Source organism: Dermacentor variabilis, chromosome 4 (genome assembly GCF_050947875.1).
Source record: "Dermacentor variabilis isolate Ectoservices chromosome 4, ASM5094787v1, whole genome shotgun sequence".
In the NCBI taxonomy this organism is placed as follows: domain Eukaryota; kingdom Metazoa; phylum Arthropoda; class Arachnida; order Ixodida; family Ixodidae; genus Dermacentor; species Dermacentor variabilis.
In genome coordinates this window covers 194,182,026-194,205,830 of record NC_134571.1, presented here as the reverse complement: position 1 = coordinate 194,205,830, position 23,805 = coordinate 194,182,026, and the positions used below count along the sequence as shown (strand labels likewise).

The 23,805-nt window shown below is 45.3% G+C and overlaps 1 long non-coding RNA gene across 1 annotated transcript in view; it reads right to left on the bottom strand.

Annotated features, from left to right (window-relative positions):
- The window catches only part of LOC142578121 (uncharacterized), a 311,453-nt gene extending 302,549 nt beyond the window's left edge, over nucleotides 1-8,904 (bottom strand). The window contains exon 1 of the long non-coding RNA XR_012827176.1: nucleotides 8,808-8,904. This is a non-coding gene — a long non-coding RNA (uncharacterized LOC142578121). The remainder of the gene's footprint in view (nucleotides 1-8,807) is intronic.
- Nucleotides 8,905-23,805: the final 14,901 nt, after the last annotated feature.

Below are 23,805 nucleotides of genomic sequence, written 5' to 3'. Positions count from 1 at the left end.
GGCTCTCTCTCCCCCAAGTCCGCCGGTCTTACGGAGGTCTACCCGACAACGAAGACCCGTGCAAAGACTGCAGTTTTAAAAGAAAGGGAGAAGTGATATGAAGTGCTGTGTCAAACATGATTCGTTCTTTTTATGTTACGTCATAGGCAAGCAGTCTCTATATCTAGTTCGCTGTCGCTGAAATAAAACAGTGCGGTACGTGCTCTTGGATCGTCTCCGTCACTCTGCCACCCGCTACAACAGACATCGTGAACTTATCTGCGCGGAATGAAACTCGCGTGTAGGCGAAGGTCGCGCATGTCGGACCAAATAAAAAGAAAAAGCTGCAATAGCGTATTTGTTTTTAATTATTTTACTTAACTAGACCTGCATGTGTGTCTATGCGTTAACGGAACGAACGTACAAGAAATTAACAAAATTGTACGTTTACTGTAGTTCTGACGGTCGGTCCCTAGATTGTGGCACGAATAGAGAAGCCACCCACTGTGCTGCTGCAGTTCGGTAAGTCATCTCGAATGCGTCAACCAGGCCACGACTCAGAAAGTTGCGTGCAGATATTGTCACGTGGTAGTGACTGTGAAGAAAGCAGCCAAACTGAGAAAGATGAAACTCGAGTTTTATTGGGCGAACTTGTGCCCTGAAAAACTGGCTACACTCTAAGAATGGCGACAGCAGCGAATACAGTCAGCCATCGTCGAAAATCTGATCAACGGGTCATGTGCGTCGGCTTTTATACATCAATCGTCGAATGTTCCAGACTAATTGTTGGGACCCACGTGTCTTCCACAAAGTTCTACATTATTCGCGTCGCGCACGCATGCAATCAGTTTTCACAAGGTTCGCTCGCAGACAGCGGATGGAACCATCGATAACATTCCAGAAACTTCCGATACATGCAGGCGCGTCCTGCGCCGTGCGATAACATTTGTCAGGGGGTGAAACGTGTCGCCTGATAAAGACAAGTACACGTGTCAATATGTTCGGACAAGAGAAACAGCTCAGAAGAGGTTCGACGTAGACAAAATATCTCTCTAAAAAAAAAGAAAGGACCTAGCCTGGGCCGAGCCCTACTCACCATCGAATGGCTGGCTACGTCGCAATGCTGGCGTAAAACTCCATCATTCTATGCCAAGTGCCATCTTCCTTCGTTTCGGACTCAAAGGAACTTCACTATAGGTCTAGCCAAGCGCTCTATGCGTGGCACCTGAGCACACCACATCAAAAGGGTACAATGAACGTCGGACTTTGTGCTTGGGCATATCAAAACGCCAGAGTGAAGAGACGAGCAGAAAAACATCTGTCTTTGTCTAAACAGTATTGGCTAAAAACACGTAAGGTCGAAAGCGTTGTGCGTCATTACGTGTACGCCAGCCATCTGACAAGATTTTTCAGACCTCGCCAGTGCACAACGCGAGAAGGCGCGCTAGCATTCCACGACTCGGGCACTGCAAGAACTACGCCATTCCATCATACGGTCATCACTGATGGCCGGCTGGGCCTTCAAGCGAAGGAGACAGGCCGGCGTTTTAAAGCGAATGCTTTATTGGCCGCGAAGTTGCGATTTCGCCGTGGCGGTGCTCCGAGGAGTCACATGACGTCACAACGCGTGCCTCGCCGCGGATATTTCTCTCTCTCTTCTCTCTCTCTCTCTCTCTCTCACCTTAGTCACTACTGCGCATGTGCCACTAGTAGCAGCGAGCCACAGGTGTTCCGCCACTGCGCAGCGCTGCGCCTTTCCGCCGCCACCGTGTGGTATGACGTCACACCATGTTACCCGTCGTTGGGCTCGCCTCCGCTCGCCTCGCGAGCTACGTCGCATGCCTTATAACATGTCGGAGGATTGAAACGGAGACCTGGCGTGCGCCGCAACCACAGTTGAGGCGGAAGTATGGGCGGCGACAATTCTGATAAGCAGGAGGAGGCCTGGAATCGACATCGGAACGAGATGAAGAGGAAACGAATCGCCCAGAAAACAGACGAACAGCGACTGGCTAAACGCCGCAACATAGCTACTCAATCAGACTAACCTGGACATTAAATCTAGGTTAACCAAGGCTAACCGTGCTGTGCCTTAGCTTTCGCTACGTATATCCTGGCATAGCCGAGTTAAGCCACTGCCAAATTTTTTAACGTGCCAGACAGTGGCCGGTGTGGTCGAATACGTCACACCATCGACGCCAGGATCACCAAAAAATTTGCTCTCTGTACTGTTCGAGCCGTTTCACTTGCCTCGCATCGGCGCGGCGATGACCTGCTGCCTAAGCGCAGGCGCAGACGGGCGTGCCAACCCAGCGTTTTGTTTGTTTGGCAAAAGCGCTAACTCAGCACTCATGTAATTCTGAGGATTCATTTTGTTTTCTTCCATATTTGCTGTGGGGCTACCATACTTTCACTATGGTTAAACACAAACTCACCTAATTATGATTGTTGTTGGCAATTCAATTGAACAAAGAGCTGGAGCACCCCTCACACGACTACTGTTACCTCACACCTCTTACAAAACTATTGGCTTCGAATCTGTAATTGTGCTGCTTCCTAATCGTTGCAGATGATGGCATCGGCTGTGAAGCCTAATTCACTCCGGCCATTTCAACAAATTCGACGTTGCTTCTATTTCGTATCCTACCGTAGTAACAATGAAATAATATTATTTAGAGCTCTGTATTTTGTATCTAACGCTTTATTTTCATTACTTGCACAGTGAAAAATAAAGAATGTCATGCCACTTGTTTTCCAAGGAGAAAGCAAGACAGGAGACTTCCTTTAAATTAAATTATGGGGTTGTACGTGCCAAAACCACTTTCTGATTATGAGGCGCGCCGTAGTGGAGGACTCCGGAAATTTTGACCACCTGGGGTCGTTTAACGTGCACCTAAATCTAAGTACACGGGTGTTTTCGTATTTCGCCTCCATATAAATGCGGCCGCCGCGGCCGGGACTCGAACCTGCGACCTCGTGCTCAGCAGCCCAACACCATAGCCACTGAGCAACCGGGGCGGGTCCAGGAGGCTTCCAAGATTCCTTCGGCGATGAACTCCTTTAATGCGGCAGCAGCATTGCGCTGCAGTAAAAGCCACGAAATTATTTTCCGGTGCTGTTTTCTGACCAAATTATTTGGTTCAGGCCCAACGGGGTACTCGACAAGAACACAGCAACTATAAAGTATTCTGTAGAGGGGAGTGGTGTAGTCGCGTAAATACCAGTGATTTAAATATCGCAAGTTGGAGAAACAAAGAAACGTGCATTAGAATATTGAAATCAATCTATACAGATATCAATAGCTGGATATAGATCCTTATGGGTAGCATTTCAAGGCATGCAGGAAGCTTACGACAACGTAGACAGGGAATCGCTATGGGATAGCCTGAAGCACGAGGCCAAAGGAGACAACTTCGTTTAGCTGTTGAGGGAGATCTGATGAAAAACATTGTAAAAATTAAATGGCAAAGCCGGAAATGCCAAGAATTAGTGGAAACTTACAGAGGGCTGAATGAAGGATAACGTCTGTCTCCATTGTTATTAACGTTTTATCTTAAGGGCATAGAAAGACTATGGGAAAGCATTCAATCAAGTGCCGCGTGATCTTGCATCCGTAATGGGCCAAAAGTGTAGCGGAAGGTCTCTAGGCTGATGTTTGCGGACGACATGCTACTCGCGAACGATGCAAGAAGTGTGCAGATTAGCGAATATAGGTTGTAATGCAACGGGTCATCTAGACCTTAAAGTTAGCAGAGTAGCCGAGAATTTTCCTTTTTAACGATGAAGTAAGTAATTTCATGGTTTCAATTCAAGAGGAAGTCGTACCCTCAGTCAAGGAATATGAAAAAGAATTTGGGGACACCAAAGCAATTATGCGTTGTGAATGAAAAAGCATCAACGTCCAATTGGACACCGCTGAGAGGTCCTTCAAATTATTAATTCCTCGCGGGGAACCCAGTACGTTGGGATCTTCGGTTGGTTTTGATTTGGGATTACCGAGGCGCAGTCAGAACACGGGTCACATTTTACCCGAAGCTTACAGATCATCATCATCATCATCATCATCATCATCATCATCATCATCATCATCATCCGGGTTACGCTCACTGCAGGGCAAAGGCCTCTCCCATACTTCTCCAACTACCCCGGTCATGTGCTAATTGTGGCCATGTTGTCCCTGCAAACTTCCCAATCTCATCCGCCCACCTAACTTTCTGCCGCCCCCTCCTACGCTTCCCTTCCCCTGAAATCTAGTCCGTAACCCTTAATGACCATCGCTTATCTTCCCTCCTCATTACATTTCCTGCCCATGCCCATTTCTTTTTCTTGATTTCAACTAAGATATCATTAACTCGCGTTTGTTCCCTCACCCTATATGCTCTTTTCTTATCCCTTAACGTTACGCCTATCATTCTTCTTTCCATAGCTCGTTGCGTCGTCCTCAATTTAAGTGGAACCCTTTCGTAACCCTCCAGGTTTCTGCCTCGTACGTGAGTACTGGTAAGACACAGCTGTTATATACTTTTCTCTTGAGGGATAATGGCAACCTGCTGTTCATGATCTGAGAACGCCTGCCAAACGCACCCCTGCCCATTCTTATTATTCTGATTATTTCAGCCTCATCATCTGGATCCGCAGTCACTACCGGTCCTAAGTAGATGTATTCCCTTACCACTTCCAGTGCCTCGGTACTTATCGTAAACTACTGTTCTCTTCTGAGACTGTTAAACATTAGTTTTTGCAGATTAATTTTTAGACCCGCTCTTCGGCTTTGCCTCTCCAGCTCAGTGAGCATGCATTGCAGTTAGTCCACTGAGTTACTAAGCAAGAAAATATCATCAGGTATTTCCCATTAACTCTTATCCCCAATTCTTCCCAATCCAGGTCTCTGAATACCTCCTGTAAACACACTGTGAATAGCAATGGAGAGATCGTATCTCCCTGCCTGACGCCTTTCTTTATTGGAATTTTGTTGCTTTCTTTAGGAAGAATACGGTGGCTGTGGCGCCGCTATAGATATCTTTCAGTATTTTTACATACGGCTCGTCTACACTCTGATTCCGCAATGCCTCCATGACTGCGGAGGTTTCGACTGAATCAAACGCTTTCTCGTAATCAATGAAAGCTATATATAAGGGTTGGTTATATTCCGCACATTTCTCTATCACATGATTGATAGTGTGAATATGGTCTATTGTTGAGTAGCCTTTACGGAATCCTGCCTGGTCCTTTGGTTGACGGAAGTCTAAGGTGTTCTTGATTCTATTTGCAATTACCTTAGTAAATACTTTGTAGGGAACGGACAGTAAGCCGATCGGTCTTTAATTTTTCAAGTCTTTAGCGAACCCTTTCTTATGGATTAGGATTGTGTTAGCCTTTTTCCAAGATTCCTGTACGCTCGAAGTCATGAGGCATTGTGTATACAGGGTGGCCAGTTTTTCTAGAACAATCTGCCCACCATCCTTCATCAAATCTGCTGTTACCTGATGCTCCCCGGCTGCCTTCCCCCTTTGCGTAGCTCCCAAGGCTTTCTTTACTTTTTCTGGCGTTAATTGTGGGTTTTCAAATTCCTCTGGACTATTCTCTCTTCCATTATCGTCGTGGGTGCCACTGGTATTGTATAAATCTCTGTAGAACTCCTCAGCCACTTGAACGATCTCATCCATATTAGTAATGATATTGCCGGCTTTGTCTCTTAACGCATACATCTGATTCTTGCCTACTCCTAGTTTCTTCTTCACTGCTTTTAGGCTTCCTCCGTTTCTGAGAGCATGTTCAATTCTATCCATTTTATACTTCTTGATGTCAGCCGTCTTACGCTTGTTGATAAACTTGGAAAGTTCTGCCAGTTCAATTCTAGCTGTAGGGCTAGATGCTTTCATACATTGGCGTTTCTTGATCAGATCTTTCGTCTCCTTCGATAGCTTACTGGTATCCTGTCTAATGGAGTTGCCACCGACTTCTATTGCAGACTCCTTAATTATGGCCATAAGATTGTCGTTCATTGCTTCAACACTAAGGTCCTCTTCCTGCGTTAACGCGGAGTACCTGTTCTGTAGCTTGATCCCGAATTCCTATATTTTCCCTCTTACCGATAAATCATTTATTGGCTTCTCATTTACCAGTTCCTTCCGCTCCCTTCTCAAGTCCGGGCTAATTCGAGTTCTTACCATCCTATGGTGACTGCAGCGCACCTTCCCGAGCACGTCCACATCATGTATGATGCCAGGGTTAGCGCAGAGTATAAAGTATATTTCATTTCTAGTCTCGTCATTCGGGCTCCTCCACGTCCACTTTCGGCTATCCCGCTTGCGGAAGGAGGTATTCATTATCCGCATCTTATTATGTTCTGCAAAGTCTACTGATAACTCTCCCCTGCTATTCCTAGTGCCTATGCCATATTCCCCCACTGCCTTGTCTCCAGCCTGCTTATTGCGTACATTCGCATTGAAGCAGGCTGGAGACAAGGCAGTGGGGGAATATGGCATAGCCTACGGATAGATAGTAATATTTAGAATACAATGGTCATCACCCGCGACAATGAAAATAGGGAATTTTTGTCGGACAAGGAAAACAAATAAGAATAATATGTAACGAAGAACCCCAACATATCCACCACCTAAATGACGTTATATCTAGGCTAGCATAAAGAAACTATCCTCTCTTTTCTTTCTTTCTTTCTTTCTTTCTTTCTTTCCGGCATTCCCAAGAAACTATCCGGCATTCCCAAATCATGAGGCATTCCCAAATCATGAACAGCAGGTTGCCATTATCCCTCAAGAGAAAAGTATATAATAGCTGTGTCTTACCAGTACTCACCTACGGGGCAGAAATCTGGAGGCTTACGAAAAGGGTTCTACTCAAATTGAGGACGACACAACGAGCTTTGGAAAGAAGAATGATAGGTGTAACGTTAAGGGATAAGAAAAGAGCAGATTGGGTGAGGGAACAAACGCGAGTTAATGACATCTTAGTTGAAATCAAGAAAAAGAAATGGACATGGGCAGGACATGTAATGAGGAGGGAAGATAACCGATGGTCATTAAGGGTTACGGACTGGATCCCAAGGGAAGGGAAGCGTAACAGGTGGCGGCAGAAAGTTAGGTGGACGGATGAGATTAAGAAGTTTGCAGGGACGGCATGGCGACAATTAGTACATGACCGGGGTTGTTGGAGAAGTATGGGAGAGACCTTTGCCCTGCAGTGGGCGTAACCAGGCTGATGATGATGATGATGATGATGAAAGAAACTATCCACAAGTTCTAATCGACAGAGCTTATCAGGTCGTGTAAACATTGGCGAGGCAGTTGGAATTAGATGACAAAGCGCTTACACCAGCATCTCGCAGAACACCAACCTTTTTACCAAAATATTCTAATGCCCTCCCAGACATAAGCAACGTGCTACGAAGATACCAGCCAATATTATGAAGTAATGGACGTCTGATAAAAGCGCTCCTAGTGATTCGAAGGGTGACCAATTGCCGCAACAGAAACATTAAGGACAGGTTAGTGCATGCAACAGTCATTCAACATCATTTCGCCGTAATAAAAACATGTTCTTGCCCCAGACGGAAATCCTGGAGAACATTCGACGTGGCATTAAAATTAAAAGCACCGCAAAACGTATACACACGAAGTGAAAACTCGCGTTACTTGTACTGGTTCCGATGTGATTCATATGCTTCAATGTTCCTTCCGTGATAAAAATAATATATTGGTGAAACGGGTGAATCAATGAACGTCAAATTAAACGTACATTGCGTGAACACATCTAAAAAGCTCAGTAGTGCAACTCCCTAGCTAGAAAGCTACTGTGGTGGTTATCACACTAGAAAGTCTGGAACGTTTAGCCACAGAGTTAATAAAATCCACTCCAGAGGAAAAGCTTCTCAGGGCGTCTATCAATTGAAATCGACAATTGCAAGGGCGCCGCCATGTTGCTACTCTGCATAGGCGCACATGCGCAGACGATGAGATGTGATTCAAAGGAGACGCGCAATCAACGCCATACCAAGCCTCCCCCACTATGGTGGCGCAAAATTGTCCTAACGTCTGCAAACTCATCCTTTAACGTACCGTAAACGATTCGAGGCTGAAGAGCTCGTGGAATGGCGCTTTAGCAAGTCTGAAACGTTTAGCCACAGAGTTAGTATAATCGAAACCAGATGAAAAGTTCCTCGTGGTGCTTGTTCTTTGACATCGATATCTGCAAGGGCGCCGCCATGTTGCTACTCTTCACAGACGCACTCGCGCACACGCTGAGATGTGATTCAAAGGAGATACCGAGCCTCCCTCACTATGGCGGCACCAAATTGTACAGGCGTCTGTAAACGCATCACTTGACGCATCGCTAACGAATCGAGGCTGAAGAGTACATGGAATTGGCAGCGACTGTTATCTACATTGCATGGCAAGAACCTGCATCTGTCAGAGCTGAACAACCTCCTTCAGCCCTCACACGTAAAAAGGTTTACGGAACCCAGACCAATCCCCACGCGCACCAATGGCGAAGGCAGTTTACACAGAGAACAGAAAGCATTATAGAGGCGCGGAGATCTACACTAAAAGAAACTGTACACTGACGCTGCCTTACAGTACGATACAGGTTCTGGTAAAATGTATGCCGCTACCGGTTATTGCACAGAAAACTGGCAAGCACACGCCGTGAGCCACAGCGGCTCTTTGTGATTGGTTGGCAAAAAATACTATTTCGTAATAAAGCAATGGAGCCGCGGATATTTTACACCTGTTCGTTTGATCTCCTTTAGCATATTCTTAGTAGCCTTTTAAAAATAAAGGAAAAGGTACGTAAGGATGCTTGCGTACAATCGGAGGTCTTTTGGCGTAGCAAGAGTGCAGTTATCATTATGACTCCGGCTCCATTGGCAGTGGCTGGCGCGGATTTTGCGAAGGTAACCGCTTTCTTTACGTAGATACATATATGAAACAGTGCACTGCTCACAAAAAGCAAAGCATTTCATTACAGGTGGGTGCCGCAAATGTAAAGGGCGTCAACTATCTGCGCTTTGGTTGCCTCCTAGCACCTTTCCCGGGCTTATTTCTTGCTTGTTTTGTATAAAGCAAAATCGTTAGGCCCCAGAGCACAATAGTTTTTCCGACGCTTAATGTGTGAAAGGACAGTTTGAGGAAGCACATGTATGTTTGGGCAGCCGCTGAAATTTACTTATGCCCGTATTGACAAACGAACCTTATCTCAACGCTTAAAGGCGCCCTTTTATAACGGTAAGGAAAGTATAAGGTTGAGAAAAAGGCAAGGCATGATACAGAAACGTGCCTTTTTGAATGAAAAGACACCCTTACTTGAAGGCGGCCTTATCATGATACGAAAAGAGCATGGGAGCGAGGCCAGAACTTTTCATAGCCCTAAATCACTCATTTATATAAAAAAAGAATCACATTTTGTTGCTCAAACAATAACCATATAAAAACGAATGTGCATTCTTACACGCCGTAAGAAAAGCAGTCTGAAAACTGTGAGTCGTAGCTGTCGAGCATCTCTCATCTGGCAACATGTGTCGCCGGGTTTCTTTTTTTTTCGTATTCTTTTTTGGCTGATGCGACGTGGTTTGTTTGCTTTTTCTCTTGCATGATTCAGGCAATCTTACATATTGTAATTTTGGGCCTAGCAAATCTTGCGCCTATTTATTTATTTATTTATTTATTTATTTATTTATTTATTTATTTATTTATTTATTTATTTGTTTGTTTATTTATTCTTATGTTCGCGGGGGATCGCAGGACCACTTTCAGAGGCCTCACGCAACACTACAGATTGAACAGATGTAAATACCCACCACCGCACGCCTAACTAAACAAGAAACAGGCGGTTGCCAGGAGGCAATTGCAGACACACACATCTACGAACCCGGCGACCCTTCATCTCTGCTACCCTGACACTAATTCGTCCGACGATTCTAAAGCGTGTGGAGCCAGAGCTACGCTGCAGCACATGCTGTGGGCATGCACCGGTATAGCGAGCAGCAGGAGTCCCCGACGAACGGTGTAGACATGGCAGTCTCGAACCGAGGCGCGCTTTGGGAGGCGGCCCTGCAAAGCCACGACCTGGCTGATCAACTGTGGGCCGTCCGGCACGCCGAGGACGCCGCCTGAGTCCAAGGACTTTGGGCCGTCACCAAGGGTGGGGTGCTAATGGCCCCACCCCGCCCAAATCGCTGGACATTTACGATAAAGTTTTCACTCACTCAACCGTTCGCTTACTTATTCGAACATTGGTTATGGATATGTTTCAGGAAACAATAATCAACTTCACCGAGGAGCAGCGGTAAATTCCCATTCACTTCATGACGAGGCATATCAACCTGCTAGAAAAGAAACGCATCGATGCGGTGTCGCTAAGCGAGAAGGAAGAGAAGTTGAAGCCGACAGGAGAGCAGCAGCTAATAGCAGCAGCTACGAAAGTGCTCAGACAACTTCACAAGAGAAGTTGGGGAGAGCCACGGACACAATGGAGCAGATCCAAACCACTGAGTTGTAACTGTCAATACCTATCTCTTCTCAAAAAAAAAAGAAGGTTAGAGAAGAAAGGCACTGCCGGGCATGGTCGCATAATCTGTGAGTGCTGCTTGCATTAAGCCCAAATGGCTCGCAAAACCAACGCACCGAGCGTTCCAATGCGTTTGCGGTATCGCCCGTCTCTGGCTGGCACGGCCGCGCTGGAATGCTGGCACTGTTGTCTCGACTCAGCACGAACAAGAAAAGTCAGTGTCGCTTGCTTTCCTCACTCCTTTTATACAGGATGCTATGTATTTTCATTTCATTTCATTTCACTTATTCTCGGGGCCGTACAGGCATTGTAGAGAGGAGTGGCTGTAATAAATAAGAGGGCTAATGAGGAAGCACATGGTCACAGAGTGCTGACTTGAACACGTGGTGATCTGTGATGGTGACGGAGGAAGTTGGATCAAGGCGATTCTTCGCTTGTTTTTCCAAGTATGCGTTGCCATTGCAGTCAGATATACCGAAACTTTAATACGATGAAGAAGCAAGGATGACAAATGGCTTGGAGGAGGAGTGTCGTTATTCTGGCCATTATTCGAGTAATATATTTAATGAAACAGGCATACGTGGGAAACACGGCGTCAGCTGGAAAAAAGCGCTAGGACAAGCATTTGCGTCGATAGTAGTTCAAGAAGATAAATCTAGAGGAGAGGTTTTGAACTCTTTCTTGAAAGATTGTGTTACGCATTCATCGGCGTTGTAATCCAAACTGCATTTCTTTGACTTATATGCTTTTCAAACGGGGGGCAAAGCATTCGATTCGGGGCTCACGGAAGAGCTGCAGTGAGTCGGCACCGTGTCGTCGCATATGTCAATATGAATTGACAACCCTTTTGACAGTGAACGTGCGCGACATGACGTCGCTACCAGCACGGCCACGGCAGGTGTTGCTACGCTGTCGTCATCCATGCAACCAGTGGCGATCTTTGAAGGCTGCGCTAAATAATAAGTGTTTTGTCTTGACACATGAACTACATGTTGTTTTTCGGTTGTACTCTGCCTATAGCTTCAATAAATGACGGATTGTGTACAAAATCCTTTCTTTTTGTGATAACGCGATTACCCAAGACACACGAATCATATTCTGGATTTGTCACAGCCAGCATGTTCGTCATGTTAACTAATCAGGTGAATTCCTAAATCTGAAGAACGTTACGTATCGTCTGTTATGTGAGGTGCCTTCATGCAGTGCTGATGGAAACCAGGTTTGCATATCACTCAGAGTGAGGCGTTTTTTTCAAGCTACCAACTTTCTGAAACGCACCGTAAGGACTGCAAAGGATGCGAGTTGCTGCTCCTCAGCCTGCAAGCATCTGGTAATATATTGGTAGATAATTATAATTACAAGAGTTGGTTACGCTTAGACACCAGCCTGCGCTGCTTGAAATTGATGGGGTTTAGGACAGATTCGAAAATCAAGGTATGTAATGGGAAAAAGAGTGGAAAGTTTCTCGGAATGGTGAGCTTAACGTGATCTTATTGTTCGCACTCTGCGCACATTCTCAATTTGACAGGCTGTACTTGAAAAATTATCTACTAATGGCATGGCCTAAATGCTTGCTTTATACGTGGCAATTGTACGTTATTTTGCAGCTACTGATGTTGACCGGGCGTCGTTGCCAGATTAGTTACCGCGGCGTGCATTCTGTCCGAATGGCTGAATGCCCGCCGTTGCGCTGTTCCCCGTCTTAGGTTACCGCGGTCCAGCACGACCAAGGCTGGCGAACACTTATCAGGAAGGAGAAAGAAAAGTCAGAGTGTCGCCTGCTTTTCTCACTCCCTTTATTCGGGAAGCGACATATTGTAAGGAACCAGTTTATTGCAGCGACCTCCTGCTGCTACCACGAGGGTCAAGCTGTGCAGCTGGTGGTGATATATACAAAATAAATTATGGGGTTTTACTTGCCCATACCACTTTCTGATTATAGCACACGCCTTAGTAGAGGACTCCTGAAATTTCGACCACCTGGCCGGGGCTTCTTAACGTACACCTAAATCTAAGCACACGGGTGTTTTCTCATTTCGCCCCCATCGAAATGCCGGCGCCGGGGCTGGGATACGTTCCATCATATCATGTACAGGTGAAGAAGATGTACAATGGATGATGATATGTAGAGGCGATGAAGTTGAAAGTTAGGCAGCTCCTGCGCTCGCACTAATTCCCTCTCGCTGTGGAAGCGGCCGCCTGGCCGCACGGTAGTATTATGATATGCGTCGGGTATATGGCATTAAACGAGAGACATCTGTTGTCTCTGTCACACAGCAACGGTGAAAGGACGGCGTTATAAGCGGCAAGATGCGGAAATGGACAGGGGGATGTCTCAGCAATGAGCTTGTAAGGTCCAATAAAACGCGTGAGCAATTTATCGCATAAGCCGGGAAAGCGCACAGGAGTGCCAAGAACTTCGTCGCGAGTCGAAAAAGTCACAGCGCGGTGAGTCGAGTCGTAACGAGACTAACGAGCATCCTGGGCGATGCCGTAGTTAAGGCTGGCGAGGGGAGGGCAGTCCGTGAGGCGAGATAGAACTGTTCCGCGAAACACGCTCCTGGGGGTAAAGGAGTAGAAAGGAAAGATGCACCAACAACGAAACTAGGTGAGCGGCCATGGGTGAGGAAAAAAGGTGAAAAGCCGGTGGTGCGTTGCGTAGCCGTGTTACAGGCGAATGTCACGAACGGCGGGTTCGCATCCCAGTTCATGTGGTTGGGGCGGATGTTGATCTAAATCATGTCGGAGAGGCTACGATGAAAAGGCTTTGTCAAGCCGTTGTTCTGCGGGTGGTAACTGGAACTCGTCTTGTGAATTCTGTTTGAGGCGTGCAGAACTTCGGGTAAGGACAGAAGTGAGAAAGAGTTTGCCACGGTTGCTGAGGTGAACGCGCGGATCGCCATAGCGTAAGAAAATGTTGCGTAGAAAGGAGTCGGCGGCTTCAGCAGCACTCCCCAGTAGTAGTAGAGAGTAGTGACAGCGTTCTGATAAAAGAAGACCAAACGTTAATCATACCGAAATGGTGCACTGAATGCCTTACCACACACATCATGCTCAAATGAATGCCTATTTCCAGAAAGAGTGTCGACACATATTTTACTGACGCTCCTGAGAAAAAAAGAAAAAGAATAGCTTGTTGAACGCTACCTGTGGATTTTTGACCGTATGCCTCTTGGGGCGCTGTGCTGCAGAACGGCAAAAAACCCCACAAATTGCCAAATTAGCGTTACATATCTATGTACAATACATCAATTTTGTAAAGTTTAGGCTTATGATTTCCAATTTATGGAAATACGCTCTCGTTTTTATATGTGGGTTACATGGAAATGAGTTACGTCAGATTTCTTTTTTTTTCACTTTTAGTGATTTTCAATAATTTTTGTGCAAATACTTCACCATCTAAATAAAATGTCGATTCTACAGTACCAACATTTGAACTTTTTCTAAGGCAGGAAGCTTCATTGAAATACCTGCATTGGTTGCTCAGGAAAACGATTTTTTCTATGCACAAGTATTTATCTATTGAGACTCCCGAGCTATTGCTTCCTTCTAATTATGCCGTTCCTGTCGTACGTCTGTCTGCGTGCAACTGTCCGAACCATTCTTGCTTAGACGGTCTACTTTCGTATGAACCGCTGTTTGAATTTCGTCATAGCTTGTGAAAGGTGTCGTTTATATGCATAACCAACATACGATATTAGAGTTATGGCCTGTGCGAAGCACAAATATAAATATATCATGAAATCCCACATCCTTTAAGATGAAAATAAATTATTTATAGGCATTGAGTTTAGTTTCACAACATTTATTTAACCGTGCAACCAAAACTTCGCGTTGATCTAACGTGCACACTGTACTTGCAGAATTTTCATTTCAAAAGAGACGCGACACATACCTACCATGAAACGCCTGATATAAAGCCAAGAATATATTGCGCTAATATTCAAGAGGCAATAAAATCACGGTACGATTTGACTTTTACATTTACAATCTCCCATGTTACCTTAGAGAACGCACGGGTAACGACGTTGTTTACGACCTCGAAATCACCATTCATCAGAAGATTTTCGTAGTAGCGTATACGCAACTATCATGGGTCCGGTACAGCGATACTGCCCATTTACGCAGGAAGGAATACACCTATTTATATCTCCATGTGCATCTTCGTAATCTAGCTTGCGATGTCTCTTCTAGTAGAAGTTCTGTCCTCCGAATTAAATAATCCCCAACCGTAGCCTTCATTGCCACTCATGGATCACAAAAACAAGCAGTCTTTAATACAACTGTCTGAACAACTATGGCCAGAACATTCATTTAAAATACTAATTAATTTGAAAAATTGCGCAACGGAGGTTTATGCTCGAAGGCACGCTGCCGACACGTTGGTCTGGTGGTTAGATGTTGCCCTAAAATATATATAAAAATAAATAGAAAATAGGGCAGAATTACCCAAGTTCTAAAATTTTTTAACAGTCTCTATAGAGCAACTTGTTCATATGAAAACACCGAAGAAGAAAAAAGACAAGGTGCAGTAAAATTTGTGAGAAGAATATATTCGAATTCTGAACTGTTCAACCCACTCGAACAAAATAAAAGGTACCATAATCCATAAGGAAGTGTTACAAAATGCATTAAATTGCAAGTAAATCAATGGCGGGTAAGTTGGATATAGTAAGGGTGAGAGCGCCAGTCTGTTCATGTTGGTATTTGAAACTTTACATGAACTAATCCATTATATGTAGAAAGTTGGCTATGCCATAAATGATAGTGACATCTCGTTTATTCATTGCACAGTTTCGTTCATTGTTGTCGTTTATATACGAAGCATCATTGAATAACTTTTTTAAATTCCTAATTACTTTATGTTACCACCCTTTTCTACTTCCTCACTCATACCGACAATCAACCACTCTGTAACCACTGGCTCCTTGTTCCGTTCCTCATACTCGGTGAGATTACTGTGTCATGAAAAACGCCGCCAAACAAAAATGCAATTGCGTTGAGAGAATAGTACTGTCGCAGAAGATGAGTTGAGAGCCGGAACAATCATAAAATCAATCTCTTCTGTGTTTGGTCATGTCTAAACGTGCAACAACTGGCCCAAGTTTCCCTGCTACTGCACTCACTTTTAAATTAGTCGGCACAAGACCACGCTCTTACTATCGCCTGTATCCCCAAAATATGAACAAAGCGACTGATTCGCTGAGGACATCACGCGGTCGCCTCGTAAAACCAAAAACTTACAGAAGATTGCAGGCTTCTGTAAAAACTTGCAACCATAATATTAAGCCACAAACAATAATCCATCACCCAACATTACTCATTACGATGCTCCCATTTCTACATAATATGAACTTTGTGTCACACATAGTTATTTTAGGGAGCAGGGAAACAGCGAAGCTGACAGACAGACAGACAGACAGACAGACAGACAGACAGACAGACAGACAGACAGACAGACAGACAGACAGACAGACAGACAGACAGACAGACAGACAGACAGACAGACAATTAACTTTTATTGAGGTCCTGAGGGACTAGCCGGCGGAGAACCGTTGGGGACCCCGGCTCACCTCTGGCTGCTCCCATGTCGGAATCGGGAGGCCAAGCCTCTCCGCTCTTTCACGGGCCCTCTGGACGGCCATGAACTGGAGCTTGAGTTGCGTACTAGATATGGCCTCGTCCCAGTCCAGTTCGCTGGTGAGGGACGCATCCCGTGACGCAGGACACTGCCAGAGGATATGAGATAGAGTGCTAACCTCCTCCCCACAATCCGGGCACTGTGGGTCAATTTCTGGGTGAATCCTGCTTAAGAAACCTCGCGAGGGATATCACCTCGTCTGAAGCATCTTAAGCGTAATCGATTGAGATCTGCATAGATTTCGGTGTGGGGGCGGGAAGCGCCTGCCTTCCTCTTTATAGTGGGAGACGATCTCATGAAAGGTTAATAAGGGGTCGCTGTGGCCGAGCTCCTCCGGATCCAATGTAGCCCCACCGCCGTCGCGGCGCGTTAATTCTAGCGCACGGCGGTGAGCAATCTCATTCGGGTTTGGGCAACCAGGCAGCACGTTGTCGCCCGTGTGAGCGGGGAACCATATAATATAATGCACGGGGTCAAAATTAGTTCTGCACTTGCTTTTGCCTTCACCTATCTCGCAACCATTCCCGAAGCGATAGCCCTGACGGCCGCGCGTGAGTCAGCGTAGATATACGGCCTAAGCTAATGGAAGTAAAACGTTTTAAAGCACTTGGTAATCACCCTAAAGGCTGCCTTCTCTACCAATGCCGGAAACTTCTGTTGCACGATAGAGACTGCGATGCATTGACTTCTATTAGATTGGATATCGATGACTCTCATAGTTTGTTTAGTATTGAGGGGCTAAATTCTGGATTGTCCGTAGAAGGCTCCTATAATGATGTAGAAGGCTTGTAGAGGTAATACACTGCAAACACTGTAATTATCTCGGAAACCTTGAAATGTCCAGCCCACAGTACTTATAAGATTCCGCTTATTTCTACGAAATATAATCAACCTGATTTGTTCATGTATTAAAGCACGGCCGCCTCGTTTATTGCTTAAAGATAGGTAAAAAACAAGCGTTCGGTAAACATTTGTATAGCTCAGGCTTTCGGAAGCGTTAGAATTCTCGTAGACATTACACATATCATGTCTCCAGTTTTCACAATATACATTAGAATCTCAGTAAACTTAAATCGTTTAAACAAAAATAGCCGTTGAAAAGTAATAACAGCCTTCCTTATAGTTGGATGATGTTCCATTAGGGAACTCACAAGAACTGTTCTTTACACGGGATCGCGTTTTTTCTTCATCTTCAGGCAAACGGAACCACACATACTACCGAAAACAAAGATGAGCATTGGATCCGAGTGGACATCGCAGTACGCTTCACTGTTAGTGGCTTTCCCGCCCTTCTTTCTGAGCTTCTCCCCATAGTTCTCCCGCTTCTCGCCCGAAGAGTCAAAGCTACATTTCGTGCCCCTATCGTGGTGCGCTGTTTATTTTGTGACCTTGGAGTGGTCGAAGTTGGCGGTGTGGTTTTTTTCGGCTTGCAATGTAAATTAGCTGCGAGTTTGCTTAGCAGTTCCCATAGCAGCGAGGAAGCGGCCGCACAATGCCCTTGAACTACGGCTGAAGTTATAGACAATTTCAAAAGTGGTTGCTTTAAAAAAACAGATACTTTTTGTTTAAAAAAATTCTCTCTTTATTTCTCATCATTATAAGTTTCTGCGCTAACTGTTGTAGTCACCGGCTTCGTACACGTAGAAACCGCTCCGTGCAGTTGAACGCATACGCTTGCCGCGCTGTGTATCGGAGGTAATCTGTGGCGGGGACGTAGTTTATTATAGGCGAGCCGAGATGGCCGGTCGCGTCACGTGCGCCGTCGTCTCGCGTGCTTAGTCATGGAGATCACGTGATCTCATTTGTCGCAAAGGGGTTGAAGCCAGATGCAGCCCAAGCGAGCGCTTTCCGTTATGAATATACTTTATCATTTCATTTCATTTAATTATCATAACGTAACTTGCGATTCGCTGATGATATTGCCTTGCTTAGTAACTCAGGGGACCAATTGCAAGGCATGCTCACTGACCTGGAGAGGCAAAGCAGAAGAGTGGGTCTAAAAATTAATGTGCAGAAAACTAAAGTAATGCTTAACAGTCTCGGTAGAGAACAGCAATTTACAATAGGCAGCGACGCACTAGAAGTCGTAAGGGAATACATCTACTTAGGGCAGGTAGTGACGGCGGATCCGGATCATGAGACGGAAATAATCAGAAGAATAAGAATGGGCTGGGGTGCGTTTGGCAGGCATTCCCAAATCATGAACAGCAGGTTGCCATTATCCCTCAAGAGAAAAGTATATAATAGCTGTGTCTTACCAGTACTCACCTACGGCGCAGAAACCTGGAGGCTTACGAAAAGGGTTCTACGCAAATTGAGGACGACACAACGAGCTATGGAAAGAAGAATGATAGGTGTAACGTTAAGGGATAAGAAAAGAGCAGATTGGGTGAGGGAACAAACGCGAGTTAATGACATCTTAGTTGAAATCAAGAAAAAGAAATGGGCATGGGTAGGACATGTAATGAGGAGGGAAGATAACCGATGGTCATTAAGGGTTACGGACTGGATCCCAAGGGAAGGGAAGCTTAGCAGGGGGCGGCAGAAAGTTAGGTGGGCGGATGAGATTAAGAAGTTTGCAGGGATGGCATGGCCACAATTAGTACATGACCGGGGTTGTTGGAGAAGCATGGGAGAGGCCTTTGCCCTGCAGTGGGCGCAACCAGGCTGATGATGATGATGATGAGGAATTATCATAAAAACCACATTCGGGGTATTTCATAAGAAGTGTTTAACATGTATACACAAGAAAAGGCAGGTGCCATGGTGAAATACAAGTTTTAACAGTTTCCGGAAATTCTTAGTCATATGAGATGGCCGCCACATTGAAGCTGAGGTCGTTCCAATATTTGGCAGTCCGAGAAATAAATGAAGCTTGAAATGTGAAAGCTCGCGTTGGAGTACGAGGCTGGTTGGAGGTTGATGCGCTGTTACATGTGTAATGACGATGGCGGGATGTAAGGTGGACGGCTTAGCGAGCTGTACAAAAATTGTGATAAAGAGAAAACGTGGCGTTGTGGTGACGAAGAGCAAGAGGCGTCAATCTATATTCTGCCTTTAAGAGAGAAATGCTGATGTTATATGAATGTGAAGAATGGACGAATCTAGTCACCCAATTCTGAACTGATTTCAGTGCATTGGCGGTATATGTTCGGGGGGGGGGGGTTGCAGATGGTGGCGGCATATTCTACATGTGGTCTGACCAATGATTTTTATTGGAGTAGCTTCACGTGTTGTCGAGTATTACAAAGGTGACGTTTCAGGAATTCAAGGGCCTCGTTCGCTGACGAAATTATGTCAGTTGCATGCGCGATCCAGCTAAGGTCGTGGGACAGGGTTATGCGCATAGAGTTTCCCACAATATACTAGAGGGAACTCCAGCGCTGCAGTCATTAACCCATCATGGGAATGATGGGAAGTACGTGGATTTGCGTGATCTTCGTGCTTGTCGATTCAGACGTTCTTGTGGCTTTGTATATTTAAGGATTCATATGCATTCGTTGCCATGAACTTCACAGCAATCTACATTCTTCAAAGTGCAGAAGACGCTGCGAACATGCACAATGCTGTTAGAACCATACGCATTGCCGCTACCGTACACACTAACGCCAGAGTTTCCTGCATTAATTATTGTATGAGACTCTATGGTTCTGCCTAATCATATATAGCATAGAAATGATAGTAAGTCAATAGTTACTGCGACTTATACGGCCAATAAAGCTGTGAACGATATTTGTGTAGTTGATTAATACTTCCATGTGACAACGAAATGCTTTGCCCTGTCTCCGAAACTGCTACTTGTTCTTTCACAAAAATTCCGATTTAATCAGGCACACTGAAATTCGCATGCACAAAAGGTAAAGTATTACCCGTCTTTTCAGTAAATTTAATTTTCGTCGTTACAATAGTTGTGCGAAGAGAGAGCACTGAATTCCGTAGCGCCTATTTGTCAAACACGCTTATAACGCTCCAGTCCTGCTCAAGTACATAATTTACTAGAAAGGCTGCAGTTAACTGATACGCTTTGACTTCCTCAGCGCATTACCCACAACCTATGCCCCTTACAGTCAAGCGATGTAATCTACGTGATTTCGCTGAGTTCACTAAGGAATATGGGAAATCGTACAAACCGAGCATAAAAATGTAGATATGGAGAATACGAGGCCCCAGAATTCCTTCCAGATCTAATGACATCTACAAAAGTTAAATTTTCACCATGCAGTTAAAGTAAGACGAGCCTTTCTTTCGCGACATGTAAGCTCGAGGTAACGTTGACATTTTTCAATATACTGAGTTAAAATGGCTCATAAACGCCGGATAACAGGTTAGAGCACATTTTCGCTCAATTTTTACAATGCCTGAAACTGACCCTCTTTGAATATTGTCAGAGGATAACGCTAGACCCTTAACTGTGAGGTTTACCTACCGAAAGCGCGATTTGATTATGAGGCACGCGATAATGGTAGATTTTTCAGCAACTTTAGCCATTTAGAGTAATTAACCTGCATGAAAATAATTACAAGTTCTCGAGGGCTCCATTTTATTTTCTAGCGTCTCGCTCCTTCGAAATTCGGCTGCCGTGGGCGCCACTGAATGGGTGCACTTGACCTCCGCAGTGCAACGCCTTAATCATTAAGCTACTGCGGTGCTTATCAGACTAGCTAGTGTGAAACCTTTAGCCGTAGAGTTATTATAATCAACTTCGGAAGAACCGCTCCTCATGGCGCCCATACTTCGGAATTGGCAACTGCAAGGGCGCCGCCGTGTTTCTTCTCTGCGAAGGCGCACAGGCGCAGACGACGAGATGCGATTCAGACGAGACGTGCAATCAAGGCGATACTCAGCTTCACTCTATTGGTATAGTATGCTAGTTCGGCACCTGCAAAAGCACTATTTCAAGCACCGTAAACAAATCGAGATTCAAGAACACGTGGAATGGTTCACGAAAGCTAATTAGATGGCGTGGCACGAACCTGCACCTGCCAGAGCTGGAACAACTGCTTCCACGCTGGGATGATATAAAGGTTGCGGAACCGAGACCCATCCTCACGAACATCAAGGCGAAAGCAGGGAACAAAAATACAACAAGGAGCAAAAATATACATTGAAGCTGCCTTACAATACTCTGAATGTTCCGGCAAAGTGCTTGCTGCTGACGCTTACTACAAAGAAAACGGCCAATCACGCGCCGTGACCCACAGCGGCTATGCTCACAGGACTGCCACCGAAAGAGCCATTAAACTCTGCGATGGGCACACAGAAGCCCCCGTTCACATTTACACTGAGAGCCAAGATGTCCTCAAGCAACTGAACCCTTGATCCTACACCACTACCATAGCACAACACATAAAACAACCCTGCGGCCACCGGTGGCATAATAAACGTGTACGCTTTCTCATATATTGGACACACACCAGCAGTAGGAGGGAGCGAGGAACAGGGCGGCCCATGAGGCTGCATGCGATAAAATTAGGGAGGACCGCCATCGCAGCATTATTGTAAGCTGACCATTGCTTGAACATACTAATAGCCTCTCGTCATCGGTCATTGTGCCAGACCTGAACCGAATGATGAGGGTAAGGTTCTACTGTGCGAGTCCACTCCTAGCATGAGTCCTCCCATTCGCACTCGCCTAGGCAGATGAGCCCAGGTTGTTTTCCTCAAGACAAGAGCTAAAGCATTGGTTGCATCAGATATTCTGAGCAAGTGGAGAAGAACACAAGTGAAATGCCCCAATAGCCTTGTAGCCAACATCGACATGAAACATCTGATCTGTTGCTGTCCTGCTACAGCCAGCTTCAGTCACAAGCATACCCGACCTCTAAGGGGGGAGTCGTACGAAGACTTGGTCGCACTGCAAGAAGGTGTGTGTGTGAAAACATTTATTGTAATAAGGTCCGGAGGCTCGGCTTCTTAAGCCAAGGCGGGTCACTCGCACGTTGGCGCTGTCAGGCCAAGCCTTTCAGAGACATCATGGGCCCTCTGGACGGCCCTTAGTTGGTCCTGAAACAATGGGATTTGAATCCTTTTCTCCCGCTGTGTCCAATCTTCAACGAGGTTAAGGAGAGTCGCGGGACACCCCTCCAGCATATGTCTGATTCCAGTGATGCCATTAGAATCGTTCCAGTTCATCTTAATCTCCCTCTCAGGATATATTTTATAAATGGTGTACGGTGTGCGATATGTACCTGTTTGCAATAAGCGCAGTGAGACTGCCTGAGCACTGTTCAGTTTTGAATGTGGCAATGGGAATTGCCTGCATCCTAAATAGTAGTGTTCGGTAATGTCATTGTATGTTATAAATGACCTCTAGATTCCCTGGCTTGATGGTGAACGGCTCGGTTGTGACTGTCACAGTTAGCAAGTCCTCGTGCCAAGTCATGAGCAACCTCATTGATGTTTATCTGAGTCTCGTCCACTTTACCCATATGCGCAGGAAACCATCGAATTTCAGTTCTCATAATTCCAATGTTTTCCAAAAGTTTAGCTGCAACACCAGCAACGTAGCCTTTATCAAAACACTTTATAGCGGATTTCGAATCACTGTAAATGAAGGCCCACTTATTACTCCTGATGGCTAGAGCCATTGCCACTTGTTGCACCACCATGGGGTTCTTTGTAAAAATAGTGATAGCATCTTGCACCTTCCCTTGATAATTTGAGACAATGGCCGTATATTCCTCTTTACCTTTCACCCAGGCTGCATCAACTATAGCTGCCAATTGGTTCCGTTGTTCTATTTCCTGCAAGAGTGCTTTAGCTCTTGCCTTACTCCTTTCGACATGTTATTCTTGATGCATGTTTCCGGGGATGGGTTAGTTCTGATTTTGTTCCTAACGTCAGCCCTTAATTCTACTTCAGCCTCTAATGGGCTCCTTGATGCATTCAGTTCTGCACCTATTGCCTGTAGTATCTTCCTGACAGCTCGTGATTTTGTCAATCTTTCGTGTTGCGCTAGCTGTTGGGCCTCCGCGATTTCTTCCATTGTGTTGTGCACCCCTAGACTCATGAGTTTGTCAGTTGCAGCGTTAATGGGTATCCCTAGGGCTACTTTAACGAGCTTCCTGAGCATCACATGAAGTTTGTTAAGTTCTGCCTGCTTTCATTTGAATAATCCAGCCACATAACTGAAATGACAGACAGCAAAGGCGTGTATTAGCCTCTAAGCGCTGTCTTCTCCTAAGCGTCTGTGTCTATTGGTAATTCTCCTTTGTAACCTAATGACTTCATCTGTTTTATTCGAGATATGTTGTATTGTTCTATAGTTAGCATTGTTTCCGTCTATGTGATACCCAAGAACCTTGATTGTTTCAACTAGCCTGACTGCGGTTCCTTCATGAGTGCATAGGCACACTCTTGGCTCATCTTCCGGAAAATAACCTCTTGGTTTCCGACCCTTTCTGCGATGTTTAATGACCAAGAGTTCTGATTGGGCTGCCGAGCATTTCAACCCCATGTCTTTCAGTGTGTTCTCTACAACATATAAGCTTTCCTGTAATCTGGTCTCTGTCTGTCCTACATTACCCTTCGCACTCCATATGGTTATGTCGTCGGCATATACCACATAACGCATTCCCTCAATTTTCTCCTGAATTCTTGCAACCTTGGACATTGCTAAATTAAATAGCATGGGTGAGAGCACAGACCTTTTTGGAGTG